Source organism: Pelodiscus sinensis, chromosome 1 (genome assembly GCF_052426305.1).
Source record: "Pelodiscus sinensis isolate ZL-2025 chromosome 1, ASM5242630v1, whole genome shotgun sequence".
In the NCBI taxonomy this organism is placed as follows: domain Eukaryota; kingdom Metazoa; phylum Chordata; order Testudines; family Trionychidae; genus Pelodiscus; species Pelodiscus sinensis.
Genome location: NC_143052.1, coordinates 129,857,514 through 129,879,116, shown reverse-complemented (window position 1 = coordinate 129,879,116; position 21,603 = coordinate 129,857,514). Strand labels below are relative to the sequence as shown.

Sequence of the window (21,603 nt, the reverse complement as noted above, 5' to 3'; positions counted from 1 at the left end):
TCCTTCTACGTCCACTGCTGTCACACGGCTCCCAGGCTAAGACACTGTAAGCTGAAATTCCATTGCTTTGAAGGATAGCCAAGGCAACATTACAGGGCCCTCAGAAGTCTGATCCTTGGCCGGAGGGTGCGTCCTAGTGTTTGAGAATGACTGGAGCAATCAGAGTTCCCCAAGATTTGACAAGATGGGGGAGTTTTCTCCTTCAGGGAGGGAATCATCATCTCAAACAAGCTCTTATGCACCTAACAACATTCATCCTGGAAAAACCAAACATTCAAAAGAATTGGGCCATTCACCAGCTCTGGGTCGGATGCAGCAGCCCTGCTTATGGGAACAGCCCTTCGGAAGCAGTGTTGTCTCTAATTTTGTCTATCCAAGGCATGTACAGATATGCACCACCAGTAGAAAGAAGCACGCAGTGCCGGCTGTGGACGTTCTACTAATCAACTGAGCAGCATTTAAATTTCTCCTGGTGGCTGGGGAAGCGCTCAGCTTACTGGGAATTCTGATCTGAAGCCATCAGGACTATTTTTATGACAAGTCCTGTTAGCATAAAGGAAGTTGTGTGTGAGTTTGGGGTTTCTTCAGGATTATTAGCATATCACAAGGCCAGAAACAGGAGAGATCAAAGGCTCACAGAAAGGAGTGCAAGAGAAGCAGCATCTTGTATCAGACCTGCCCGAACGCTGGAGTTCAACACTTGGTCTCCTGAAGATCGAGACTCTCAGACTTTAAGGCCAATCTCTGCCAATTTGACCTGGGGAAATATTCCTAGCACCTAGGGTATGTCCTCATTGTAGAGTTAATCTGAGTTATCTACATTATCTCCTCTTGAGTCAGCTTCACTCGAGTCAGACAGGCCCTAATGTGTGAGACTCCACAAGGTAAGTTCAAGTGTTCCGTGTCCGGATAGGACTGGAGTTAGAGGCAACTCAGATTTTAACTCAGTATAACTCCACCATGAAGTCAAGCTCCCAAAGTGAGAAGTCACAGTCCCTAAATTGCTTTAGGCTTCAGAAACGTCACTACTAGAGATGACTGGGAGAACAATTAAAGCTAGGTCTTAGCAAATAGAATCATAGAATGCTAGGACTGGAAGAGGCCTCAGGAGGTCAGAGTCCAACCCCCTACCCAAAGCAGGACTAACCCCAACTAAATCATCCCAGTCAGAGCCAGAGGCAGCAGGTTTGTATAATTTTTGGTGGTGCCCCATTAGCCACACTCCCAGACTCCCCTGACCCCCATTAGCCACACCTCCTGACCCCCATTAGCCAGGCCTCTGGAGGTAACACACTTGGGGAAAGATGGACACATGACCAGAAGTAAAAGGTGTCATGTCACCCCTCTCGAAGGACTTTTCCCACCATCCTCCTACCAACAATAAGGATTAGTTTGACCCCCACCAAACCCCTCTCAAGCAACTATCCTGCAATTGCATTAACACAATGTGCATGACATTAACTCGGGGGCAGAGAGACTGGGGGAAGTATTCCCTCCAAGGCTATGTCTACACTCACGACTTCTTGCGCAAGTACAGCTGTTCTTGCGCAAGAACCCACAGAGCAGCCACACTGCCCGCCTGCTCTTGTGCAAGGAAATTTACAGTATGGAGTGGTAAGAGAGGGTGTCTTGCGCAAGAGCTACGCTCTTTTCTAACAGGTGTAAGCTCTCTTGCGCAAAAGGGCAGTGTGGATGCTCAGCAGGGATTTCTTGCACAAGAAACCCCTATGGCTAAAATGGCCATCGGAGCTTTCTTGCACAAGAGAGCGTCCACACTGCCATGGACGCTCTTGTGCAAAAGCACATCTTGCACATGGCAATGTGGACGTGTTCTTGCACAAGAACCTTTGCGCAAGAAGCTGCCAGTGTAGACATAGCCTAAGAGTTTCCTCCCATGAGCAGAATTAATTTTGTGTTGTGCACCAGTACTGAGTTCATGTGGCTTGAAACCTCTATCCTGTCCCTCTGCTGCCATGTTTCCTCCCCTTGCTCCATCAGCTCCCCTAGTGCCTGTTGCCCCCCAACCTCTCACCCTCCTCTGCTGTCCTGACTCCTGCCCTTCTCACTGCCCTCAGCCCTCCTGAGACCTGCCCCCCTCTGCCAGCCCTTCTCTCTCCCCTGTGCCAACTCCTCCAGTAGCCCCGCTCTGATCATGTGAGCTACCTCTCCTCATCCCCTCTCTTAACACCTCCCTCTACACACCTGTCCTGCCTCTCTCCTCTGGTGCTGGTCCCTCCCCTGCAGGGGTCTGCCCTTCTGCTTCACCCCAGAATCCCCTGCACCTGCACCTTCCCTTATCCCTGCACCCTCCTGGTGCGTCCCCCTTTGTCCTCTTTTTCCCTGATGCCCACCCCCTCGTCACTCTCTGCCCCATTCCCTTTATGTCCCTGTGCCCTCACACATGACTTGCTGCATCCCTGCCTTCCTCATGCCCACCCCTTCTTTCAAGCCTTCTCCCAGCACTTTCCCCTCCCTCTCTAACCCCCAATGCCCTTACCCTCTTCTCTCCCAGCATCACCCTGTCCCCCTCCCACTGACACCTCCCCTCCTGCCCTTTTCTTCATTGTCTCCACTTGGCCCCTTGGCATTTGTCTCTCCTCCACCCTGTCCCTTGGTGCCTTCCCTTTGCGTCTCCTGACCTACTCCCCTCCCCTCAGCACAAGCCCCTTCCTCTCTCACCCCTTTCCCCTATTTTTCCCCCTCCCCTACCTTCTGCTTTCCAGTTTGCGGGGCGGTGGGGCTGGAGTCTGCAGTCAGGCCCTGCCACCCCTCTGTCTGTCGAGGGGGCACAGGCCGCTCTGGCATCCACTGCCCATTCCTTCTGGGGCTGCGGAGTCTGGGCGTCTGCTCCATGGGGTTACCTGCCAGGTCCCAGCTGCTGCAGGATGGCGGGAGCGGAGCTGAGCTTCACCCCAGGCCGGGTGAACCCCCTCCCCCTTGTCTGCCGTGCTGCCGGCATTTTACAATACCCGGCGCGTGGCGTGAGCATGCACCGCAAGAGTGCAGTGGCAGGGCTGGCCCACCGTGCCCGCTCGCTGCAGCGTCTGCCCAGGGGCAAGGCCTCCACATCCCGTCACCCCTGTCTGGCGCGCAGATCCCTCCCGATGAGACCAAAGCAGGATGGGACTGCTGAGCAGCAGCTGGTTTAGGGAGGAATTTGGAGGAGAGAGGGTGGATGAAGGGAGGGGCACTGTACTAGGCACTAGGGGCGCGGGGGCAGGGGTGGCCTGCAGCAGCAGCTTGCCGTGGCGTTCAGTGGCGGAGCCCCTGCGCTCCGTCACACTGGTGCTGCGGGCACCCCATTACAATTCCTCTTCTCCTCGGGGAATGCTCTGGGGCGGGGGAGGAGGAGCAATATTCAGAGCCAGGGGAGAGACCCAGCTCCAAATATTGGTGGAGCAGTGCCCCTGGCTCTGAATATTGCTGGAGCATGGGCACCATGAGCCCATATAACTCGCCACCCATAGTCAGGGCTTGGTCAAGCCAAGACATAAAACCTCTAGGGATGGAGATTCCACCACCTCCCTAGGTAACCCATTCCAGTGCTTCACCACCCTCCTAGGGAAATAGTTTTTCCTAATATCCAACCTAGACCTCTCCCACTGTAACTTGAGACCACTGCTCCTTGTTCTGCCATCTGACACTACTGAGAACAGCTTCTCTCCTGCCTCTTTGGAACCTCCCTTCAGGAAGTTGAAGGCTGCTATCAAATCCCCCCTCACTCGTCTCTTCTGCAGACTAAATAAACCCAAATCCCTCAGCCTCTCCTTGTAGGTCATGTGCTCCAGCCCCCTAATCATTTTGGTTGCCCTCCGCTGGACCCTCTTCAGTGTGTCCACATCCTTTCTGTAGTGGGAGGGCCCAGAACTGGACACAATACTCCAAATGCGACCTCACCAGTGCCAAATAAAGGGGAACAATCACTTCTCTAAATCCACTGGCAATGCTCCTCCTAATGCACCCCAATATGCCATTAGCCTTCTTGGCTACAAGCGCACACAGTTGACTCATATCCAGCTTCTCATTCACTGTAATCCCCAGGTCCCTTTCTGCTGAACTGCTACTTAGCCAGTCGGTCCCCAGCCTGTAACAATGTTTCGGATTCTTCTTTGTTGAACCTAATCAGATTTCTTTTGGCCCAATCCTCTAATCTGTCTAGGTCACTCTGGACCCTATCCCTGCCCTCCAACGTATCTACCTCTCCCCCAGCTTAGTGTAATCCGCAAACTTGCTGAGGGTGCAATCCATCCCCTCATCCAGGTCTTTAATGAAGGTGTTGAACAAAACTGGCCCTAGAACCAATCCTTGGGGCACTCCGATTGAAACCGACTACCAAGGAGGACCGCCATTCCGTAAAGGAGAAATAATTCATTTGTTTATTACACAGTTAAAACTTTCAGCTCAAGTCTGAATTTGTGGTTTAGGAGTATTGTTTAAAGAATATTTCTTTCTGTTACCATGTCACTCCTTGACCTTTGCAAGTGAGCTTCAAACAGACACTCATCATCCCTCTTGCTCAAGGATTTCCTCCCTCCTTCCTTTTAGATGGGAGTTTCTGCAAAGAATGCTTTTGGTTTGTTTATTTGCCTTTCTTCATGCTCTGGAATCCCTGGAGGAAGCTTAAACCAGAACTGGTATATTATTTTCTAGTCTGTGCTGGAATGTCAAGATCTCAGAGGATGCAGGAAAGAGTTTCTAGTGGGGAGGGCTTGGAGAGTACCAGCATTGGCTCATTCTCTGACTGCCTAGCCTTGTTTTTCAAAGTTTCTTGAGTTGGCAGGCATGTGACCGATACAATATTTACTTCCCTCTCCTTTATTTTCCTTTGGCTCCCTTTCCCCTTTTCTTCTCCTACTGAAAAAATGGCATGTCATTGTGACACATTCCATAAAATGGCTGAAGTGCTGCAAAATTCCCAAGATTCAAATCACAAGTCTTGTGACACTGGGTAGTTTTTTAAAACCCCATGTGAATCTTAGTTATTTTAAAAAAGTTTTTAGCCCTCATGATTACAGAGAAAGGCTTGAAAGTGTAAAACAAGCAAACCCTAGAGCAGGGCTACTCAACGTGCAGCCGATGGGCCACATGCAGCCCATGGCCCATTTGTTTGCAGCCTGTGATATGGATTGGGTTTACGCGGGGCTCAACATGTAACCTGCGGGTGGGATCCTTTGAACATGGCCTCCACTGGGAAAACGCTCCACAACGGCGAGATGTCTCCCAGGCGGAGTGAGCACTGAAAGACGCAAGCGGATGGGCTGGCTAGAACAGACAGGTACAGGGTGTTGGCATTTCTAGCCCCTAGGGAAGAAGTGCCAGGGCATTGTGTGAAAAGCTATTTGCATATATTTGCATATAAATTTCCATGTATAAATTAAGTTGTGGCTCTCAGTATGTACTGTATCATTGTGGCCCCCCAGGCTTCCAAAGATGAGTAGCCCTGCTCTAGAAAGTCTGAAAAACTAGAAGGCAAAGGAAACAATACCCCCCCCCAAAAAAAATCCAAACACCCTCCCCAACTAACCAAAAGACTCCCTCCACATTAAAAAGGTGTGATATTTATAATTTCATTATTTTTGTAATCTTGACTATGGCAGCTTTTTGGAGGATATTCATAGATTCCAAGGCCACAGAGCATCATTAGACCATCTGAGTTGACCACTTGCATAACCCTGACCATAGATTTCACCCAGTTCCTCTAGATGCAGCTCAGTAACTTGTGTATGGCTAACACGTGTTTTTCAGAAAGGCATCCAGTCTTAATCTGCAGACCTCAAAAGATGGAAGATCCACCACTTCCACTGGCATTGTTGATCAGGCACAACATTTTAACAGTGAGACTTGGAACATTTGAACAGCTTTGGCTATAACACCCAATGGCTGAAAGTTAAATCATGGTCTGCAAGACTAAGGAGCTCGTTATTACCCAGTATTTTCTCTACATGGAGATATTTGCACTCTTTAAAAAAGTCACCTCTTGATCCTCTTTTCTGCTCAAGCTAAATAGATTAAAGCTCTTTAAATCTCAAACCCACACCCCTTTCTTTTGCTTCTCATTATGCCCCTCTTTGTCATGTTTCCCTGTACTAGATACGGACGGCCACAAACCTTGCTTAGGCATACCAAATGTGATAGTCACAAGATCTTTAATGCTCTACCAGTATAGCCAAGGTTCATTTAAATAAGATATTTTACACAGTGGCATCTAGTAACTGAACTGTGTTAATGGATGCTAAACTGGATTCAACATGCATTACACATTTGGCTGTAAAGAAACACATTTTACTTGAATGGATCCAGTTTTGAAATTCGCTAGCCTGCTCAGTAGGACTGCCTTCTCCTCACTGTTATTGATGTGAGAATGATGGGCAAGTTATGCTCTTGCTGTACTGAAGTATCAGAATAGGGTAACATATTTGATTTGATATTTTGATTTGTCTTCCTTTTACTATGGTGCTGTTCTATCTTCCCTTTATTACAGAACAAATCTGTTTGGGAATGAAGGGTTTGCATGTTTTCCCAGAGAGGTAACTTTTCTTTCTTACGTTTATTATCTTACCCGTATATTTAAATGACAGTATTTGAAAATACAGAATTTGGGGCCCTATTATGCTAGGCACTGGACACAAAGGGTATGTCTACATGGCAGTGTTATTTCAGAATAACGTCAGACCGTATCAATATTACAAGCAGTTATTTCAACATAAAGTTGAAATAATGGCGAGCTGGAGGACTTCTTACTCCAACTCCTGTAACCTCCATTTTACGAGAAAGGGAAGTCAGAGGAAGAGTGCTCTTTCTTGGACTTCCTGCTGTGTAGACACTGCCAAAAGCCGAAATAACTATTTTGACTTCAGCTATGCAATTGGCATAGCTCAAGTTGTGTAGCTTATTTTAGCGTTAGCCCTGCTGTGTAGACATGCCCAAAGAGTTGTATACAGTCCCTAATGTATGATAGAGACCATGGGGAAGAGGTAAAGCTAGATTAAAAGGAAATTTAGGTCTGATTTCTAGTCTGATTTCTCTACTCATCCAGTTATACAAAGAAGCTTAGAGGCTTTACTGTGAAACCAGTTTTGAAAAACAACCTTAAATATAAAGCAATGCAAGGGGAAAAAAAAAGACTTGATAATAGCTTCTCTCACTGAATTATCACAGGCTCTCATGTGGTGCTTTCTTTCCGTTTGTGTGTGCAGGTGCAAGGTCTAATGTAACTGAAAACAGAATTGGGCACCAGAACTTTGTGTGTGTTTTTTGGAAGGGTAGTTCTTAGAATTCTTTCAGAACACATTCTCACTTGTAAGCCCTTCCCTGACCATTTTAAAAGCCCCCAGAACATGCTGACATCGGTCCTGCCAGGACGGGAAGCAATGCCACTTTGTTCTGTGTCCATCACTGTGGCCTCTGAGCGCTGCTCTTACAGTAGCCTTCACCCAAGAATCTCAACCAACTTTCCACACAAGTATTCAGTCAACTGTAACATCCTAGTGGGGAAGGCAATCAGCTTCCCCTACTACTGACAGTTGCTTCTGCATAGAGCACAGCTGCTTTTTAGGCCAGGAAGTTAAGGACACACTATCTAAGCCCAAGGGTCTGGGTTACTAATTAACCAAAGTGCAATTTCCTCCATGCACTAAAGTTAAACACACCTACTAGGCAACTTTAGAACCCACTGTGGAGTCAGGAGAGAAACTGACAAACATGCTTTCACAGATATGCCTCACAGAAGGCAACAGGAGAAACTCCCTGACTAATTTGACTGCCCAAGAGGAACTTCCTGTATTCACAAAGCTAAGGGGAAGCTAACAGGAAGGTCAGGTCACAGAAAAGTCAAGGGCTCTAAAGGAGACAACTTAAACAGGACATACAGATAGACTGTCAATGCACTAATAAATGGCCAAGAGTTCATATTTATGCCACAGCTAACAGACCTTCAGCTTTACCGTGATTGTTAATTGCATTCTGGGGCCTGGTTTAGGGATTACTTAGAGAAGACTAAAACATTGCCACTACTAATTTGCAGAACGTAAATATCAGTTTTGTTAGAGATGGAGAAATCCCACATGCAATTATTGACCTGGCAGGAACCTGCTTAGCTTGTGAGATTGAGCTGGTCTCACAGAACAAGATGATAAAGGTGCACATTCTACATGAATTCGCTGGGTGAATCTTCCACAGGCAACAGGTAAAACACAGCATGGATTGTAGAGGAGAACTTTACCCTGTTCACCTAGCAAACAGAACTTTCTTTTAAAGGCTGCTGAGTAACGTTTTCAAAAGTTTTGTACATGGGGTTGCCAGATGGTTTCAACAAAAATACCTGAAACACACTTGACATTACATCAAAATCTACATTACATCTTATTTAGAAAATACTGCACATTTATATTTTCTCATTTATATTGTCTCAATTTGTTTCCTGAACAGAAATCTCGAATACTGGACTGTCTGGTTCAAAACCGGACACCTGGCAACCCTATTTGTACACCATCTCTGTAAGCGATCTGAATATTTTGCTTCTAACGATCCCAAGAGATCTCCCTCTTTTCCCATTTTTAATCCAAGCATTTTTGAAATGACAAAGCATTTAGTTAAAATCAGCAAAAGGGAACAGCAGTTTCACTGTTATAAACAGGTCTCTATAAGAATGAGGTTCAAATATACAACACTTGATTGCTCCAACAGTCAGAAATGCCTCCGGAGAGCAGGAAAAAGAGATCAGTGTAAGTTACTATTTGTTTTAGCTTTACCTTCCACTGAAGTTGCACCAACAGGTCTTAAAGTCTCTTGAATGGAGCACTTCCTTCTGTTTTGCCAGTCACTATTTCTTTTTTGTTAAAAACCAGTTGAGTCTTGTAACCTTCCTTCAAAGAAAAGGGGGGAAATGTTTTTATTTAAAAATGTCAAGTCTTTTGTGAAAAGATTTGCTTATGTGATTCAAATTAGGGCAGAGTTGCACGTTAGAGTGCCCCTCACTTCCTTTGCAGAGGTACTGTACAAACTTAGCAGTTTGCATTAAGAGTTAAAGGGTGCGGGTGGTGGTGCCCATGTAAAGGGTGCGGGTGGTGCTGCCCATGTGACCAATAGGGAAGTCAGAAGCTTGTGGCAGCTGGTTTTCTTCTCTATGTTTAACTGATTCAAAGGGCATTTACTCATGAGTTTAGGCCAGCTTGATGGGGGGAGGGATAGCTCAGTGGTTTGAGCATTGGCCTGCTAAACCCAGGGTTGTGAGTTCAATCCTTGTGGAGGCAATTTGGGGCAAAAATTCATCAGGGGTGGTAGTTGGTCCTGCTGTGACAGCAGGGGACTGGACTCAATGACCTTTCAAGGTCCCTTCAGTTCTAGGAGATAGGTGATCCATTATAATAACTCTGGGATAATCTTACCCAACCCTCTAGAAATAAATAAAAGTTATGTCTTGTGTACCTGCATTTATTCAAAGGGCTGGAAGGGCATGGAGAAGTCAAGTTCAACCCACAGCATCCAAGCAGGACCAGGAAAACTGAGACCACCCCTGACAGGCTTTTGGCCAACCTGTTCTTAAAAACCTCCAGGGATGAGGATTTCCCCAACCTCCCTCAGTCCCTTGTAATCCTATTTAGCTACCTGTACAGAAATGTTGCCCAACATCCATCCTAACACTACAGTTCATTCTTGTCCTTCAATTGTATCCCTGTCCATTCACTGAAGGATCAGTCCTCTTTGTTAGCATATTTGAAGACTGCAAGGCTATTATGTATTCTGGTTTATCAGCAACATCTCACCCGCTGCACGGAAGACCCCAGTTTTAATTTTTCTTTCTTGCGCACGTGCCTTCCAATCAAATACCTCAAAGCCCTTTACAAACATTCATTCAGTAGGATACACAATATGGGTTGTAGATGTTTTACTTATAGGCAAATTAAAGCACAAAAGATCAGGGATTAGACACTACCTGTGCTTTTTGGTGGTTCTTCCTTTAGCATGAGTAATCCACTTCCCTGAAAGTGGTAGCAGTAGTGCTGCATACACAGGGACTTAGGTCAGCTGCTTAGGTCACACTGCTCCGGTGTGTGGATTTTTCACTCCTCTGACTGACCTAGTTAAATCAACCGAATTTTCTAGTATAGGCCAGGCCTCAGTGGCAGACTGGAGAATGATTGCCCCTACTAATCCTAGCTGCTGGTCTTCTCACCAGTAGGGATGTAATAGTGTAATTAGTTAAACGATTAACTGATAAGCAAAAGCTTATCGGTTAATGCTACCGACTACACGCATCTTCCCCATGGCTCTGCCAGTACATTTTTTAGAGGGCTGGCCAGTAGCCTGGCTCGGTCCCAGCTCACGCTGGGTCCCAGGAGCTAGTGGCTAGTCTAACCTGTTGACAGCAGCTGTCTCAGGGCCAGACTTGGCTTATTGGATCATATGCTGCAGTAATGACATGGGGTTTACCTAAGGCAGCAGTTCTCAAACTGTGCATCGGGACTCCAAAGTGACCCAGACAAACACCAAAGCCAAAATTACACCTCTGCTACAGCACCCTGGCATAAAATGGAACAGCTTAAGGTGGACTAGGCCTTAGTTTTACAGCACAGGTGGGGAACCTCTGGCCTGGGGGGCCAGATGTGGCCCTTGACTTGTCTGGATCTGGCACCTGAGGCTCAGAGCTCTCTCCCAGCACTGGAGAGCCTGTTCTAGTGCTCCAGCCTCTCCCCCTCACTATTCTTCCCCCCACCCTGCCTGGAGCTGGAGCACACAAACTCTACTAGCCTGGGTCGTCTTAGGCTCCGGTGTGTAAGAGGAATGTGGGGAGTGTCTTTCTCCTCAGCTGGGGGGCCACAGTGAGGCCTTGGGTTTGATTTTGGGGGGGGGGTTGGTTTTTCTTTTAATTCTCACTTGTGTGCAGTGCCAGACTAATTTTTCTGTGGGTACATGGCCCCCAACCCAAAACGGGTTCCCCACCCCTGTTTTACACTTTGATACAAAACAGAAAGCAGGATCAGCAGTAAATTTGGATCAGCTGTGACACCTGGTGGGCAGATGGCTCTCATACCAGTATATGGCAGACCCTGCTTCTGAGGGTATCTGTTATGTAACTGCTACTACTTCATCACTTCCTACTCATGTTTTCTGGCTGCAAGTCAGATGAGCAGACAGATGGACAACAGAAAGTTTTGTATTAAAAAAAAAGTCTTTCCCTTCATAAATAGCTTACATAGATTAACCACTAGCTATATCCCCATGACAACCAAAATCACAGAACAAGAATGAGATTTGGTTCAGTCAGCCACTGATCAAACATTCAACAGAATGCCAAGGAATAGTACAACCTTATAGCTGTGAGTAACACAGAGAAGTGTATTTTACACCAGGGATCAATTGGCTTTTCTTATGCATGTGGAGTGGGAGTGGGGAAGGGTTGTGATGCCTGCTTTATTTTTTTCTGTCCCTTCCTGATGTGTTTGGTTAAAGTTTAACTGCGACAGATTGTTTCCAAATACACTTTTCTGCACCAAATCAAGACATAGTGTGTAAGTGGGTAAGGAGCATGAATCAAGTTTAGGTTCCATTTTTGATTAGCGCCTGTTCTGACACTTTTCATTTAGGTTCTAAATACATTTCTTTCCCACAAATGCAAGTTTTGGTCACTCCCCGTTCCCCTTCCCCCCCCCCCCCCTCCTCCTCCCATATTATCACCAGCTTTGCACCAGGTACAGGGCTGGAGCACAGCTTCGGAGGGGTGAGGCAAGCATGGCTTTCACTCACCTTTGTGTTTCCCTGTTCCTTGGTCAGTCTGTATGGGCATGGACTTCTGACACCAGCTGCCCTTGGCTGCAGTGGTGTTGTATCATGCAAGAAAGGTACTAAAACTTCAGCAGAAATTTATTTACCAAAAGTGAAACCTCTTTACAAAACTGCTGCATCATGCTGTAGCTTTCACTCAACCCTCCCCTAGCTAATCTCTCCCCTTCTTCCTGTTTCCTGTGCTTCCAGCAGGGCCGTCCTTAGGTTTTATAGTGTCTTAGACGGGATTATTAAACAGGTGCCCCAGTACCTCACTTGCTCTTCCACCCCTACTCCCTCCCCTTCCCAGAGACTCCAGCAGCCAATCCCTTCCCTCAGACTGTGCTGCAGGCAGCACATTCGGCTCTCTCTAGGACCCAGCCCTGATGTTACATGCTCCACTCCTTCCCGTCATAGGCATGCGCAGCACATTTCATTAGGGTGTGCACCTAAAGAATTTTTTTTTAAATGTACTTTTTGACCCCCATTAGCCACACCCCTGACCCCTGTTAACCATGCTCCTGACCCCTGTTAGCCACGCCTCTAAAGGCAACACTCTCAGGGCAAGATGGACACATGACCAAAAGTAAAAGCAATAAGGATTAGTTTGACCCCCACCAAATCCCCCTCATGCAACTATCCTGCAATTACATTACCCCGATGTCTGTGACATTAACTTGGGGGCGGAGAGGCTGGGGGAAGTGTTCCCTGTAAGAGTTTCCTCTCATGAGCAGAATGAATTTTGTGTTGTGCACTGTCGTGAGAACCACAGGTCTGATGATGCATACCCAAGCGGGGGGTGGGGGGTGGAGGACAGAACCAGGTGGACCGTTTTAGTAAATTAAAGATGTTTATTTATGACAGTGATGAATTGATAGTATTTATCCTAAGATTAATAGATGGTGCTAATAATGAATTATTTATTATATTTATTCACGATTTCTAGTTTAACGTGTCAGAAATATAAGGCTGGGAATGGCAAGGGGAATAGTCTCTATTCTAAAAACATCCAGCTACACTAATTAAATAACAGTGATAACTATAAACTCTATGTACTACCCAAAACAACTACAACACTAAGCTTATACAACAAAGAAAATCAAATCATACATACCAACTTACACAGCACACGGAACATTTCAAAGATATCGGTTCGGTTGCAAAGGCCTTGGTTACGCCCGAGAGTCGGGGGAGGTGGCTGGTCGGTTGATCAGGCCGGCAGTGCTTTGGAGTATACGGGAAGGCACATGCACGGTTGTACGTGTGTTGCGAAGACCTCCTAAAGCGAACTGTGCGATGGGTATTTATCCCCGAATCTGCACATCACTTTCCCACGCTTGCATATTACCATATATGGCCCAACGGTCACCAAGTGGGAGTCTGTGTCCCAGGGGTTGAGCGACCAGGTAAGCCCTGCAGTTCTCACGCCAAGGTGACAGGTGGGAGAGTCCGAGGCTATTTTCCCCTTTTCACACCTTCCCTTTTTCTACAGCCAATGGTATGCAGGAAGCATGCAGCCGGTTTCTCCCAAGGAGTACTGCAGCCCATTATAGCAAAAGCAGCCTGGCCACACTAACTGGGAGGGGAGGGCAGTTTTTTCTCTAACATGCACCGGAACTGAGTTCATGTGGCTTGTTTGGATGAGTCATTGTGGCACTCAAGTTATTAATAAATATCTTAAAAACCTCTACCTTTTCCCTCTGCTGCCATGTCTCCTCCCCTTGCTCCATCAACTCTCCTAGTGCCTGCTGCCTCCAACCCCTCACCCTCCTCTGCTGTCCTGACTCCTGCCCTTCTCACTGCCCTCAGCCCTCCTATGACCTGCCCCCCTCCACCAGCCCTTCTCTCCCCCCTGTTCCCACTCCTCCAGTAGCCCCGCTCTGATCATGTGAGCTATCCCTCCTCATCCCCTCTCCTAACACCTCTCTTTACACTCCTGCCCTGCCTCTCTCCTCTGGTGCTGGTCCCTCCCCTGCAGGTGTCTGCCCTTCTGCTTCACCCCCAGAATCCCCTGGCACCTGCACCTTCCCTTACCTCTGCACCTTCCTGGTGCCTCTCCCTTCCCTTACTGCCCCTGCCCCCTTTGCCCTCTTTTCTCCTGATGCCCACCCCCTCACCACTCTCTGCCCCATTCCCTTTATGTCCCTGTGCCCTCACACATGACTTGCTTCATCCCCACCTTCCTCATGCCCACCCCTTCTTTCAAGCCTTCTCCCAGCACCTCCTCCTCCCCCCCTCTAGCCCCCAATGCCCTTACCCTCTCCTCTTCCAGAATCACCCTGTCCCTTTCCCACTGACACCCCCCCTCCTGCTCTTTTCCTCATTGTCTCCACTTGGCCCCTTGGCATTTGTCTCTCCTCCATCCCTGTCCCTTGGTGCTTTCCCCTTTGTTTCCCGACCTGCCTCCCTCCCATTAGCACAAGCACCTTCCTCTCCCACTCATTCCCCTTATTTTTCCCCTTCCCCTCCCCTCGCCTACCTTCTGCCTTCTAGTTTGCAGGGTTGGAGTCTGCTGCGATCAGGCCCCGGAAGTCCCCACAGCCCAGGCTCCAGACCATGTGCCAGACCTGGAGCTGGGCCACTCGGTGTTCGCAGCCCCGGCCCATCACAAGATAACCGTCCCGCCTCTAGCCAGGCTCCCCCACATCTCCTTCCCTGAGCCATTTTAAAAACTGGTGTTGCAACGCCATGCTGACGTGACCCCGCCCCCGGCGCAGCCCTGGTTCTGCCCATCTGCTGCCGCCCGGGTTGACAGCTTCCCTTCCTCCAGCCAGGATCAGCTTGCCGGCCTCCTCGCTGGAGTCCCTTGGCCCGGCATAGTGGTGCCCCACGCAACTGCGTATTCTGTGTATGCTTAAGGACGGTCCTGGCTTCCAGGCTCCCAACAGTCAGTGCTCTCAGTTCTAATGACAAGCAGTATTAAATCTAAAACACCACATTCCCGCCTCTCTTAAGAAGTGCTCCCAATTATAATGACCTGCTAACCTGCATCCTACTTCAGAAGACATTCAAATCTGCACTTGAAAGGGAATCCTCTGAACTGGCATTCATGCTAAAATTCGACACTCTCCGCACCGGACTTAACAAAGACCCCAGCTATCTTACACATTACAAAGATAGCTTCCCCAATTATCACCTCTAATTCTATTAACTCACAGACATTTCCCCCTCCCCACCTCTAATATCATTAACTCACTGGCATTCACCTTCCTTCCCCCCCTCCCCCAAATCCCCCTTCTGTTCTGTAATGTGATTTGTCCTTTTCATGTGTGTTCATTTTTTAAAATTGTATCCTTTGGTATATATGGTTGTGACTATTTTCTTCCACTATTTGATCTGAGGAAGTGAGTCTGGCCCACGAAAGCTCATCATCTAATAAACCATCTTGTTAGTCTTTAAAGTGCTACATAGTCCTGTATTTTGTTTCAGCTACACCAGACTAACACGGCTACATCTCTATCACTATTCCCAATTATAAAGTAATCATTGTTGTTCTAACTACAGCAACAAATACGAAAAGAGACACTATACGGTTGGCAGAAATATTATACTGAAAACACTGTAAATACTACATAACATAGTTTGCAGCCCCGGCCCATCACAAGATGACCGTCCCGCCGCTAGCCAGGCTCTGCTCCCCGACGCCCCGCTCTAGTCCAGACAGGTGCTCGTCTGGGTCTGACAGACTGTCTCTCAAACCCTGTTTCTAGTGCACTATCTTGTTGTGTTGGTACTATGAGGAAGTCGTCCAACACTGACTGGGTGTTGGCATCATCTCCTCTTGGTGCATAGGCAGGTGCAAGATAAGAAGCATTCCATACCTGCCCATCAGAAAGTCATAGGTGCAAGGCCCCCCCTTAATGATTTTTAAGAGAAGATGTGACTTTATGGTCCCTTTAGAGTAAGAAAACCTGGAATTCTACACAAACAAAAGGAACCACACTCAAACTTCAGTTCCTTAGCACCCCGCCATTTGTCTGTGAAAGCCTTATACTTTGCTTGGTTCTGTTCAACTGTTTCTCTCACATCATCCTCTTTTGGCACATCAGGTCTTGACTTTAACAATCCAGCAATGATCAGTTTAGTATTCATCTGTTTTCCATGCTTTAACTCTGTGGGTGATCTTTGCATTGTGGCATGTTTGTAGCCCTGTATACTTGCAAGAAATCAGTAGTGAAGGTTATCCATGATCGCTCTTCCAGTTTAGCCGTTTGCAAACTCTTTCAAGCTTCTGTTAAACCTTTCCATTTCCCCACTGGCTTGAGGGTAATACAGGGATGATCTTCTATGTAAAATGTTCCTCTCTGCTAGAAAAGATTCAAATTCCAGGGAAGTAAATTGACTACCATTATCTGAAACCAGTTCTTTGGGGTTACCGTCCCTGCTAAAACCTGGAGAGAGGAACTTAATTACTGTAGCAGAAGAGATTTGTGATGTAAACGTTACTGCAGGCTATTTACTGAAATAGTTTATTAAAATGATGGCATGTGGACAACCAATTGGAGCAGTATCAAAGGATCCTACGATGTCAATCACAACTTTTTCCCATGCAGAATCAGGAAGAGGAACAGTCTGTAATGATGGGGTACATGTGACTACCATCTTACCATGCATTTGTCAAGTGACACAGGATGATTGCTTCAGTTTAGGAGTCCATCCCTGGCCACCAATACAGATCCCATAGTCATTGTTTGGTTCTGACAATTCCTTGATGAGTATCTTACGCCACGTGTATGAGTTTTGACTGTGATTCTTCTGGCATAAGTAGCCGGTGTGTACTTAGTAGCACATAGCAATCAAGCAAAGAAAGTTCATCCCGAACTCTAAAATAAGGCAGCAAAACTGGGTCAAGGTTTTTAGGATTACTGGGCCATCTCTGTCAGAAATTCCCGTAGCTTTTGTTGAATCGGACATGCTAAACAAGCAGCTTGGAATTGCTCTCCTGTAACTGCAGTAAGAGTGCTTGTAATAAACACAACTACTTCATCCTCATCCTCCAGTGAACCATCTAGTGAAGACAAAGGCAGGCAAGAAAGGCAAGGTTGAACTTCTCCATAGTAATTCTCATAATGGTTCAATGACAGAAGCATAACTGGGAATGAATTTTGCATACCAGGAGATAAGACCCAAGAAGGAACATAAGGTTTACAAATCTGTTGGAGAAGGAGCCTTTGAAATTGCTAGGACATGATCTGGATCATGTTTTAGTCCAGTCAGTGAAATTGTAAGCCCCAGAAAGGAGAGTTCTGTTTGTCTACATTTTCATTTAGACAAGTTGAGCTTGAGGCCTGCTGTGCTGATGCATTTTAGTACAGACTGCAGGTTATTCTCATGCTCCTCAGAAGTATTTCCAAACACAATATCATCATCCAGATCGCACTGAACTCCATGTTGATTCTTCAGAATCAATCACATTTTTGGAAGGCACTTGGGGCAGATGCAAGACTGTATGGAACACGTTTAAAACAAAATAGTCCCTCATGTAATAAATGCTGTGAGGTCTCTGCTGTTTTCATGCAACGTAGCCTGGTGGTATGTGCTCTGCAAATCAAGAGCGGAAAACATCTTTGCTCCATGGAGTTCTGCAAATCCTTCTTCTATGTGAGGCAGTGGGTGGCTGTCAATCACAATAGCTTTATTTGGCCCCCTTAAGTCCACACAAAGGCGGATGCCTCCATCCTTCTGTGTCACTACTATAGGTGAAACCCATTCAGATGAATCAATTTCTTCAATAATGTCCATTTGTACAAGTTTTTTAAGTTCCTCTGAAACAGCTTCCCTGCCTGAAAATGGTAAGCACCATAACTTCTGTCGTACAGGCATCACATTATGTCGCATTTTAAGTTTGTGCACAAACCCATAAGCACAGCCAAGTTTCTCCTCATCCTGGTCTTGGGTCCCAGCTGAAACTGGTGTGTATACTTGTGATGTAGTGGGGATTCTGTCTGCTTTCACAGTCCTGTGCTGCTCTGTAGCGACTCTGGGACTGTCTGGGACTGTGCAAGGCCCAGTGGGAGATGGGGATCTCCTGAGCCAAGACACGTAGACAATGGCTCAGCTGCTTCACGCCTGGCCAGGGGAAGGAGTTTGAACAAAGGAAGGGGTGTGGCTGTCTGGGGGGAGTGAGTGACCGGTGGCTGGGAGAAAGGGCAGTCTTGGCTGGGGGACGCATGAAGAGAGCAGACTGAGTCTAGGACAGCGGGAGCTCAGAGGAATTTGAACCCCTCCCCCCCCAAGAGAACTAAGGCTGCCTGCCCTGGCTCCTATATCGACATCAAGCCTATGCTGCGCTGCATCTCTGAGAGCCAATAAAACCTCCTACTCTATTGGCCGACAGAGTCACATCTGGCTGCAGATGGCGGTGCAGAGTCGGGGGGTCCCAGATGCATCGTCACAGTACTGCAAGCGTGCTTTGCTGAGGAAGATGAATTCGTCCATTAACTACCCTGAGGTTTAAAGCAGCCAATAAATCTCTGCCAAGGATAGGAGTGCCTTTGTGGACGATGTAGAACTCTGCAGTTACACAGCAATCACCAAAAGTTGATGTCTACCAGCAGGGGCAGCACACAGAGCTCCCTAGTCCCTCCACATTAGGAGCTGGACATGCTGGCCACTTCCAGGAGCTGCCTCAGGCAAGCGCTGCTCTCCCCACTGCCCTCCTTCCATACCCTAACCCTCTGTCTCAGCCCTGAGCCCCCTCCTTCACCCAAACTCCTCATCCCTCACCCCACCCCAGAGCCCATATCTCTAGCTAGAGCCTGCATCCCTCCCTCCCTCCCTCACCAAACCCCCAACCCCCTGCTTGGTAAAAATGGGTGAAGGTGGAGCAGAGTGAGAGAAGGATGGAAGATGGATGAAGTGTGGGTGGGTGGGGGGCCTCAGGGCAGGGGGTGGAGCAAGGATGTCTGGTTTTGTGTAACTAGAAAGTTGGCAACCCTAGCACCAGTGGGGAGGACCCAATTTCATGCCAGGACAAGCACCATCCTTGCAAATCCCAGCTTTCTTGGTCTGCTCTAGAGTTTTCCTTTCTTGCAGCTACACTGAGGGCTGAAATTTAATCATGTTGAGGGAAAGCACGAGGCCTGAGAAACATTTAAGCCCTGGAAGAAAGTATAACACCAGAGTTTATTTAAGATATTGGATTGCTGGCCCCTCTGCCCACAGAGGCTTTTCATTTTTCTGACCATGTACACTGAGTTCAAGTCCTTCCTTGCGAGTTTCCAGACATCGTATGTTGTGCACGTTATTTATTTTCTGCAAACATAAATAAGCTTCTAATGCACAGGAAACAGTATTTTCCTGTGCTCCCTGCCTTGTTTAAGGTTCATGGCATCAGCAACCCTGTTTTCCTTTTGTATACTCCCATTTTATGCATAATATTTTACTTGCTCCTGCTTATTGCTGAAATGCTGACAGAACGCTGGCGCAGAATGAGATATTGGATTTTCTTTTTAAATGGAAAATCTTGTACAAAGGTTGGGTAGGAAAGAGGAGTAGTAATGCAGAGACATTCTTATGCACTTAACTCATTGTAGTTGATGACTGTAAAGGCAAAATGTTCTAAAATGGGATCATAGAATTGGAGACCACAAATTGAATGAAACCATATGGACCAAGGGGAGCATAGATTGATGCAGCACAGTCTCTGATGGTTATTGTATGCAGTACTCATGGGTCAGTTACAATAACAGCTTTGGTTTGGAGTTCTGTAGAAGGGCCATACTACAGCATACGCCTAATAAGAGAGAAATACTAATCTTCAGACTCAAGACACTGCTCCAAGAATGGTCTGGACTGTTGCTCTTTGTGCAGTTAGAGGGAGGATGCCTAATGCATATCACACCTTTCAGACTAAGTCTACACCATTAAAATATTTCAACGTTATTGTCAATTTGTATTAAACGAGGGCAATTCTGCTGAAAGAAATTCATGAAATAAAACCCTCAGCTTCCTGCAAATTTTGAGATTTCTATTCTCTGCATCTCTTTGGGCATCATTACCCTAGGACTTTTTTTTTTTTTTTTTTAAAAAGTGCACAATAAAAATGGCTTTTTCCATTTAAGCTAAGACCTATCATCTCTGTGCGTCAGGGCTGCTTCTTTTGAGATGGAAACACTGGATTTCCAATCTTCTGGTTCGTTGGCATTTATTATCCTATTAATTACAAAACTTAGTATCTACCTGAAACCTTAAATCTCCAACACAGCATGAGGGCCTCACTCCTGCAAGTTACTCCAAGTGGGAAGACTCCTGTGTTCCTGCAGAGGCCCACAGAAGTCTGTAGAACTCCTTGAAGATGCTGGGGGTCATCTGTGCAGAGTAACTTGCAGAATTTACTGTTCTTCACAACAGAAGGTTTATTTTCCACATTTTACAGATGGGTAAACTGAGGCATAGAAATTGTTAGTGGCAAAGCAAGGATCAGAAACCTGGCAGTCAGTGTGTTACAAGAGGTATATAAACCTGCACAAAGGAAGCCATTTGCAGTACACAACAAGTTTGCTGGGTCTTTTATAAGACCTATAAAAGCTCACTATTCTGGAGTGCCATCTAGTGATGCTACCTGCATAGCCTAATAGAACAGAGAGCCCTGAATATCATTCCCGTGGAAAGTGTAACTACCACATAATTAAAATTTTCAGTGGGAAAATTTTAATTTTGCTGGAAATTTTTCTATTTTCCAGCAGTTAAAATGGAATATTTTGTTTTGTTGAACAGACCTGAAATGTTTAGTTTCAAATCATCGCAACATTAAACTACCTTACTTTAGAATAGATTTTCAATATTGTATCCTGGGACCAAGACTGGCTAGGAGAAAGACAAGGCCTCAGTTAGCTCCAAAGCTTGTCTCTTTCACCTAAAAAGCTGGTCCAATACCTCACCCATCTTGACCTAGTGTAGCACATTGCCTTGTGGGAATTGTAGTTCTGTCCCACCTTCTTTCATCATGGGAGATGTAGTCAGAACAGAGAGACTCATTCTTCTGAGGGAGAATGTTCCTGAACTACAGGTCCCATGAGACCATGTATTCTAATGGGGAAAGGCAGATGAACACATTTCTGTTTAAAAAAAATGTTGAAATGTTTCATTTTGGTCCATTCTGTCCCCTCCTCCCCCAAGCTCCGCTCCTAGTTCTGTGCATGATGTACTAGAACAAGGGTGGCCAACCAGTTAGAGACAAAGAGCCAAAATAGTGGTGGACAGAGTGCCAAGAGCCACATATTATATATTTATTTTTTATATATTTAGATATAGAAAGGTAGATAGATATAGTATACAAAATGTAGTGATAAAAATAACATTACAGGACATTTCAGACAAAAACCAATACAAAAAGTCTCTAGTCACTTAAATTCACAGCCAGCCCATAGATCTTCAGAGAACGTGACAAGGAACAAACATCAAATTAAAAAAAAAAACCTTTAAAAATCCAGTAATATTCTAACACTTAAAAAAAGCATCCCCACCATGTATTTTAAATGTAACACTAGTGTCCTATTATGTCCTGTGCGTTTTTTTAAATTAAATTACATGGAATTGAGAAGTAAGTCAGCACACCCTGAAGTGCCCATTTCACTCCAGCTTGTTGATCTCTGGTATGGCTTCCTCTTTTTTTTATTTTATGAAGATTATGGCTTTTTTACATTTCTAAAAATTCAGGTCTGTCCCAGACTGCAAATATGAGAGGTTCAAACACAAGAAGAGAGATTCTCATATCTCAGAATAATTGCTTCAGCCAGGCAAACAATAGCCTTTGAATTTTCTCTGAAGAAACACAGGGTAAACCAGGTACATGCAGATTTTTTTTTTGCCCTGGAATTTAAATGTGACATCTGTGTT

At 46.2% G+C, this 21,603-nt stretch overlaps 1 protein-coding gene across 9 annotated transcripts in view; it reads right to left on the bottom strand.

Annotated features, from left to right (window-relative positions):
• Positions 1-21,603, bottom strand: part of BCL2L14 (BCL2 like 14) — a 56,243-nt gene that overhangs the window by 22,947 nt on the left and 11,693 nt on the right. For 2 of the 9 annotated variants that reach the window (XM_025180912.3, XM_075901071.2), the window contains one exon: positions 8,751-8,864. The exons of 3 other annotated variants lie outside the window; for them this stretch is intronic. The gene's annotated coding sequence lies outside the window, so the exon portion shown is untranslated. Of the gene's footprint in view, positions 1-8,750; positions 9,072-9,934; positions 10,711-11,745; positions 12,051-21,603 lie in introns of those variants that run through there. 4 more of the 9 variants (XM_006115485.5, XM_014569748.4, XM_075901076.2 and 1 more) reach the window with 4 other exon arrangements.